The sequence below is a fragment of the Rhincodon typus genome, chromosome 21 (genome assembly GCF_021869965.1).
Source record: "Rhincodon typus isolate 14 chromosome 21, sRhiTyp1.1, whole genome shotgun sequence".
Lineage (NCBI taxonomy): Eukaryota > Metazoa > Chordata > Chondrichthyes > Orectolobiformes > Rhincodontidae > Rhincodon > Rhincodon typus.
This window is the reverse complement of record NC_063352.1, coordinates 22,046,375-22,054,447: the sequence shown is the minus strand read 5'-3', so window position 1 is coordinate 22,054,447 and position 8,073 is coordinate 22,046,375.

Sequence of the window (8,073 nt, the reverse complement as noted above, 5' to 3'; positions counted from 1 at the left end):
AGCTTGCAATATCATACAAAACTTTCTCTTACTCAGTGCCAAGTGTCAACAGACAAGCTGCCAGAATCCAAATGATGACTGAATGAATGAGCCATTTTATAATTACTTGCTCAGATTGAGGGGAAGTCCATCAACACTGAATATTCTCCCTGGGGGCCCTGTTTGTTTAAAATGTGAAACTAATATCACTGAGATAATAAGAAACATTGAAGAAAGATTAACTGACGAAACATGTCAGGATTAAACAGCTACCAGTCAGTCGGAGCTAATGGAAGGACATCGACAGCTAATAAATGACAAATTAAAACAGAGCTAATGACTCTCTAATGGCTTGTAGAAGGAGTTTCCATATATTTCACAGAATTGTTACAGTACAAAAGAATGCCAGTCAGGTCACCTTAGCTGTGCCTGCTCTCCAAAATGGAAGACCTTACATTTACTTATCATGAAATTCACTTGTCATTGTTGCCTATTTCTTTAATCATTTAATATCTTGGTATTTTTATGCTTCTGATTCAACCACTTACAATATCACTGGCTTTTGTGTCATTGGGGAGCCACTGCATTGCATTATCTAAGGAATGAATATGTATTGTAAATAGTTAAAGCCACAACAGAGATTTTTGTGGAACATCAGTTGTCACTTCTTCCAAGTTTGACCACATACTCACTATTCTGACACTGCAGTCTCCTACTGCCTAACTAATCTTCTAGCCCGGTCATTAATATACAATCAATTCATGAGTTTTCATTTTTTTGCTGACAGCCTCTTTCATGGAACCCTACTAATTCCTCTCTGGAAGTCCATATACATTTGAAAGTTTAGTCCCATTCTCCTGCCTGCTCCCCGCCAGCTGCACGTTATTACTGTAATTCCCTTTTGAAAGCATCAATTGAACCTACCTCTCAAAATGGTGAATTACAAACCCTAACCACTCACTGGCAGAGAACAATTTTCCCCATGTTGATTTTGCTTTGCCTTATCAATGACTTTAAATTTGTGCCTCTTGTTTTCAGTCCTGTTTCTCACTGTCTATTCTGTCCAATACCCTCAGGATGTTGAATATCTATATCTGACCTCTTTTCAGCTTTTTTTTTTAAAAGGAAAACAGTACCAACTTCTCCTTTCAACTTATGTTCCTCACCCTTGGAAACATTCTTGTCAATGTTCTCTAAACTCTCCCCAACGCCTTTACATCTTCCCCAAGGTTTGTGCACAGAATTGGACGCAATATTCCAAATTAGTGTTTTGTACAGTTCAACATAACCTTTTCACTCTTGTACTCTTTGCCTTATTAATAAAGCATGATTATTTAATGGTGCTCTCAACTTGCCTGGCCACACCTTCAATAAGTTATGCACATTTGCAGCCAGATCCCCCGCTTCATATCCTTTGGAAATAAAGATGAGGTGATTTCTTTTTCTCTCAAAGGGTTGAGAGTCTTTGGGAATTCTCTCCCAGGAAGCAGTAGAGGGACAGTCATTGAATATAGTTAAGGCAAAAGTAGACTGACTCCCTTGTTAGTCAAGAGTCTGAAGCGATCAGCAGTAGGCAGGAACGTGGATTTGAGGTCACAACAGCTTAACCATGCTCTTATTGAATGATGGAGCAGGCTCAAGGAACTGATTGGCTTACTCCTGTTCCTAATGTTTGTATGCCTTACTGTGATAATGGATTACCATCAGCTGGATTCATAACTATACTCTTAATTTTATATCGTGTCTCCATATTCCTCCTGCCAAAATGTATCACCTCACAGTTTTCCCACACTGAACTTCATGTACCACCTATCTGCCCATTCCAGCAATGCATCAATGTACTTCTAAAGTTCTATGCTTTCCTCCTCACAGTTTACAATGATTCTAGGTTTTGTATCATCCACAAATTCCAAAATTATGCTACATACACCAAGATCCAGACATCACTATATAACAAGAAAAGCAAAGCCCCACCCTGATCCAGGGGAACTCCACTATAAACCTTCCTCCAGCCTGAAAGTATCCATGAACTGCAACTGTTTACTGTCAGGCAATTTTGTCTCCACGTGATGATGTCCACTTTATTCCTGGAATTATAATTTTGCCCTTATTGCCCTCTCTGCAGCCTTTTCAAAAGAATCCTAGTGAGTTAATTAAACAAGAAATTCCCTTAGGAAACGCATGCTGTCTTTTCTTAATTAACCTGCATTTGTCATTGTGACTATTAATTTTGTTCCTAATTGTTGTTTCTAGACGTTTCCACACTCCTGAGGTTAAACTGGCTGGTCTGGTAGTTGCTGTCTTGTATAGCTTTGGGGACACAGAGCTTTATAGGGAGTTGTGACAAACTGCGTGATGACTTCCTGGCTCATAGCAATCTTTCAAATAATCAGATAACAGTCCCGCTTTGGATTAGCCTGAACTAAAACATTTTTTGTAAACATCACTAGAAAAATTTTAAAACAGTGTTGGCTGATTTCTGGAAAACCACCGCACTGAAAGTTGCAATCAATGGTTGGAGGTTAGTGAGAAGACAGCACCATTTTGCAGCAGAGGTTGCTGTATCCCTGTTGTACCAGCCTTTACTGCATTTGGCATAACATTCTTTAATATCAATTTGTTTTGTATTTTGAAGATGCTGATCTTGTTCAGGGTACTGTTCTACAGCTATGCCCCTATCCTCCTTCCCTAATACTTCATGTAGGTGCCTATCAGTCATGATCAATGCCCCAGAAGAATCAGGCTTATTTGGATGATAATGTGGTGCAGTGGATTGCCCTGAAATAGTAGTGACTTGGTGGTACACTGGATTATAAATTACACCCAGAAAGTGTTGACTGAGCGCTCACGCAATTCAGTAATCCTGCAATGACATAAGAAGATGGAAATCAACTGCAGCACCCTGCATTTGAGACAAGTTCTTTCAGAGCTCTGCTCTTCCTGATCTGTATGTGTTAAGGCTATACACAAGACTGCAAAGAAAATGTAGCATAAACATAGGTCTGCACAAGTATTCTCCCATCTTACTTCATCTGATCCCATCAACATATTCTCCTGTCCCTTTTTCCTCGTACAGAGTCAGAGAGTTTTACAGCATGGACAGAGGCCCTGTGGTCCACGATATCCACGCTGGTCATCAAGCATCTATCCACCTATTCTAATCCCATGTCCAGCACTTGCCTTCTATGCTGCAGCATTTCAAGCTTTTGTCTAAATGTTTCTGAAATGTTAGGAGGGTTTCTGCCTCAGCCACCCTTTCTGACAATGAATTCTACATGCACCTATCCTCAGTTTTCCTCAAATCCCCCCGAAACTTCCTGTTCCATTCCCTAAATCTGTGCCCCTGGTTACTGATCCCTCTCCTATGGGGAAAAGTTTCTTCCTATCTCTGACTCTTATCATTTTGATCCTCTCTCAGCTTTCTCTGCTCCAAGTAAAACAATCCCAATGTGTCTAATCTCTCTTCCTCGCTGAATCACTCTAGGCCCAGCAACATCCTGCTGAATCTTCTCTGCGCTCTCATCCTTCTGAGAGGACTAGAAAGTAAAAGCAGGGATGTTCTTCTGAGGATCTATATAGCTCTGATCAGACTGCATTTAGAATATTGTGGGCAATTTTAAGCCCCATACCTCAGGAATGAAATGTTGGCTCTGAAGGTCCAGAGGACGTTCATGAGAATGATCCCAGGAAAAAAAGGCTTAACATACGAGGAACGTTTGAGGACTCTGGATCTATATTTGATGGATTTTAGAAGGATGAGTGGGGATCTAATTGAAACTTACAGAATACTGAAGGGCCTGGGCAGAGTGCATGTTGGGAAGACGCTTCCATTCACAGGACCCAAGGGCACAGATTTAAAGTGAAGGGAAGATCCTTTAGAACGGAGATAGGAAAAACTTCTTCAGCCAGAGAGTGGTGAATCTGTGGAATTCACTGCCACAGAAGACTGAGGAGGCCAGGTCATTACATACTTAAGACAGAGTTAGATAGGTTTTTGATTGTCAAGGGGATAAAGGGTTATGGGGAGAAAGCAGGAGAATGGGGTTGAGAAACTCATCAGCCATGATTGAATGTTGGAGCAGGCTTGATGGGTCGAATGGCCTAATTTCTGCTCCTTATGTCCTATGGTCTTCCTATGGTGTTGCGATCAGAATTGCATACAATACTCCAGCTATGGCCTAAATAACACTATATATAACTTCATCATAACATCCCTGCTCTAATATTCAATATTTCAATTAAGAAAAGCAAACACCCCATCTTACATGTCTTGCTGCCTTCAAGGATCTGTTGATATAAAGGATCCTCTCATTCTCTGTATCGCCTAGGGTCCTACTATTCAATGTGTACTCCCCTGCTTTGTTAGCCCTCCCAAATTGCTTTGCCTCACACTCTTCAGGATTATATTCCATTTGCCACTGTTCTGTTCATCTGCTGGCTCATCAATATCATCCTATAGTCTAAGGTTTTCCTCCTCACTATTTACCACACCACCAATTTTGATGTGAACTTACTGATCATTCCTCCTGCATTCATGACCAGCCTGTTGATGTACACAACAAACAGCTAGGGGCCCGCCACCAAACCTGGGTTACGGCACTGGACACAGACGTCCAGTCACATCTACCACTTGTTTGGCTTTGTTTGCTAAAATTAGGCTCAGCACTGCCCCCTTTCTTGTAGGGCTTTCTATGGGTTGGCTGATCAAGCTCTGGGATACATTTTAAGAATTCAGCTTCCTCTAAGCCTTTCACTCTTAGTCTATCCCAGTTAATATTTCCAAGACTTGCCTACATATCTGCCTTTCTAACTCTGCCAGACTGTTTGGGAGTATATACTACACTCGTAGCAATGTGAGTGCTCCCTTTTTGCTTTTACTTTCTAGCCATATGGCCTCATTTGAGGAACCTTCGAAGATATGGTCCCTCCTCACTGCGATGATTGACTGCTTGATCAATATTGTGATATCATCTCCTCTTTTATTACCCCTCCCCCATCTCTCCTGAAGAGTCTATGTCAGGGAATATTGAGCCGACGGTTCTGGTGCTCCCATCCCCCTTCAATCTCCACAACTGCAATCATATTGTATTGCTATGTATTAATCAATTGTGCCTTGTGCCTTAACTTGACTATACACTCTCCGCCCTCCAGGCTGACTTGGATCTTTTTCTGTACTTGTCTGCACATCACTCCCGATTATACCAACACTCTGTATCCTGTCCCCCTGGCAAACTGCATGAGCAACCCCCAGGTTCCGGGACCTCATTTGCTTTTTCTACCGAGGTTGTTGGCGTCTATGTGAACCTGTACCACCTTCAGAATGCCCTGCAGCAGTGACATCCTTGACCCTGGCCCCAGGGAGGCAACATACCATCCTGGATAGTAGGAACTGCAGATGTTGGAGAATCTGAGATAACAAGGTGTAGAGCTGGATGAACACAGCAGGCCAAGCAGCATCATAGGAGCAGGAAGGCTGACGTTTCGGGCCTAGACCCTCTGATGAAGGCCGAAACGTCAGTCTTCCTGCTCCTATGATGCTGCTTGGCCTGCTGTGTTCATCCAGCTCTACACCTTGTTATACCATCCTGGAGTCTTGTCAGTGCCACAGAGACACCTGTTCATACCCTTCACTATGGAGTGAACTCCCACTATTGCTCCTCCCCTCTTTTACTCTTTCACCCACCCCCGGCCCTCCACTTCCCAGATGAACTGTCACTCTCTCTCACCATTTTTCAAAATGGAAAACACAGATGCACTCTGGGGCTTTGCTCACTACCTGCCTCCCTCCCTCTGACAGCATATCTCTCAGCCTCACAATACACTGTTATGCTTCCAGCCAGCCTCAAGCTCCAATATTGGGTGTTAAAACTGATCAAACTGGGTGTTACTTCCAAGAAATGTGCTATTTCAGACTGCCAGGAGCATTTTAAACTTTTCACAAACTCGAGGCCATGCAATACATGGGATTGAGCTCTCCTGCCCTACCTTTAATAAAAATACTCTTATCTTAAATTTAAGCCCAGTTAGAAGTTTTTTTAAAAACAGAAGAAGCTGTAACTCTAACCTTTCCTCAATGCTGTTTTAAAGCATTGACAACAACTTATCTATTAACCTATCAGCTGTCTGCTTTGCAGACATTACTTATGACAGTCTCTTCAAATAGTCCAGGCTCCTGATGGGGTTTAGCTGCTGCTCTGATGAGCTCAATCACTTGCTCTTACACCTGCTGATTTTATCACCCCAAAATCTTCTCTTTCTCATCCCGTCATAGCATCATAGAATCCCTGCGGTGGAAGCAGGCCGTTTGGCTCATCAAGTCCACACCGGTCCTTCAAAGAGCATCCCACCCAGACCCACCCCATCCTTGCAACCTTGCATTTCTAATGGCTAACCCACCCATCCCACACATCTTTAGACTGTAGGAGGAAACCGGAGCACCCAGAGAAAACCCAAGCAGACACAGGGAGAATGTGCAAACTCCACACAGACAGTCGCCCGAGGGTGGAATCAAACCCATGTCCATCATTTGTTGGAAATGTAGAATTAGGTTATCTGTCACATGGAAACTATATAAGCCCAATGCAAATAAAATCTTCTGTCTTATTTATTATTAATCTTCTTCAATTAGCAAGGCTGCAATGTTCTTAGTTGCAAACTATGCGTTTGTCCCTGGCGCTGTGAGGCAGCAGTGCTAATCACTGAGCCACCAAACGACCCTCATGCCCTCAAATTCCTCTCCTTATGCCTTGCAGCAGGGTCCTCATTTCACCCAATCCTCAAGTACTTATTTAACATCACCTTCAATATTTCAATACTGTTTGCCTTAACTACTCTACTTGGTGAAAAGCTCCGTGCTCTAAACAACCTGAGGGGAAAAAAAGATGCTTCTCCCGGTTTCCTGATTAAATTAATTGGTAAGTATCTTATATTGATAACTGCTCGTCTTGGACTCCCCATCTAGTCAAAATTTCTTCTCTATAGCTACCCAATGCATGGCAGTTCATGCAGATCCATTTTAAATCTGAGATATTTAGGGATATGAGCCAAGGACAGGTATATGAAGTTAGGTAACAGATCAGCCATAATCTCACTGAATAGCGGGACAGGCTTGACGGGCTGAATGGCCTACTCCAGTTCCTTTGTTCTTCTGTTCCTATAGGGTTTTGTCAAGGAATTCAGTTGCATTATTCATTTTGTTCTTATATTTCAGTTTGTTACTGCATTCGATAATGCTGTCCTGTAAATGTCCTGTTTAGTGCCATAAATGCTACATAATTCTTAAATGTTCCTTCACGGTCACTTCAATACCCACCCTCCATCAATTCCCATATGTGCTCTCTTGCACCACCTCAGGCCTAGCAGGAAACTGTTGCAAAAGTAAGTGCAAGCTTGCAAATAAAATGAAAAATATTTGAAATGATGAATCAATATCTTAGAGTGGAAGATAATAGATAGTTTACATCCAATCCTTGATTAGAACAAGCATTGAGACAGAAAATAAACAGAGTCAAGGGAGGCAGCTAGCAGGTGGAATGCAAATACTGTAAAAGCATAAAGTGGTAGTTTTTGCTCTCAGATTCTACTGTAGTTCCTGTATTGTCCAGCAGTGTCACTGGTAAGCACATAATAATAGCTAACGAAGCCTGTCTTTGCAGTTCTTGTCAAATACTTAAGACTTCGTACAAAATACAGATGATAAAGCACACCAAATCCCAGTACTCGGTCTGACCCCAGCAACTAAACTTGTTTAAGCATTTAATATCTTCAGTACCTCACTGATACCTTTTATTTGTAGATACTAGTTTTCCACAACCCTTCACATGCTCACCGAATGGTAAGAAAGAGCCATTGTGCCTGTCTAACCTTTATGCTGTCCTTTTCCCATTGCATCAATGTCGTTAAATCTAATATTTCTTAGTAAAATCCCTAGGCTTTTGATACATGCGCAATTCCCATGTGAATCCACTATGGCTGTTTCACCAGACATGGCTCAGTGGCAAGCAGTCTTAGCTCTGAGTCAGGTTGGCTGTCGATTCAACTCCCCTTGCAGAGCCCAAACACAAAACTTCCCCTGATACTCCAGTAGAGTACTGA